We start from the raw sequence: 514 nt of genomic DNA, 5'->3' as shown, positions 1-514 counted from the left end.
AGTAAGTCACTTTGGTGCAAATTTACAGAGTAAATATGCCATGTGTTTTGCTCTGGAATGTATTCGCCACAGAAATGTCAAATGAGAAAAAAATAAGTGCATAACAAGTAAGCAGAGGAATTTGATAGGTGTGATGATCAGTTCAGTTCAGTTGCTCAGTCATGTCCGATTCTTTGCGACCCCATGAATCGCAGCACGCCAGGCCTCCCTGTCCATCACCAACTCCCGGAGTTGACCCAAACTCACGTCCATCCAGTCAGTGATGCCATCCAGCCATCTCATCCTCTGTCGTCCCCTTCTCCTCCTGCCCCCAATCCCTCCCAGCACCAGTCTTTTCCAATGAGTCAACTCTTCACATGAGGTGGCCAAAGTACTGGAATTTCAGTTTTAGCATCATTCCTTCCAAAGAAATCCCAGGGTTGATCTCCTTCAGAATGGACTGGTTGGATCTCCTTGCAGTCCAAGGGACTCTCAAGAGTCTTCTCTAACACCACAGTTCAAAAGCATCAATTCT

The sequence above is a fragment of the Bison bison genome, unplaced genomic scaffold (genome assembly GCF_000754665.1).
Source record: "Bison bison bison isolate TAMUID 2011002044 unplaced genomic scaffold, Bison_UMD1.0 scf7180017864379, whole genome shotgun sequence".
Classification (NCBI taxonomy): Eukaryota; Metazoa; Chordata; class Mammalia; order Artiodactyla; family Bovidae; genus Bison; species Bison bison.
Note: the sequence above shows the minus strand (reverse complement) of the source record.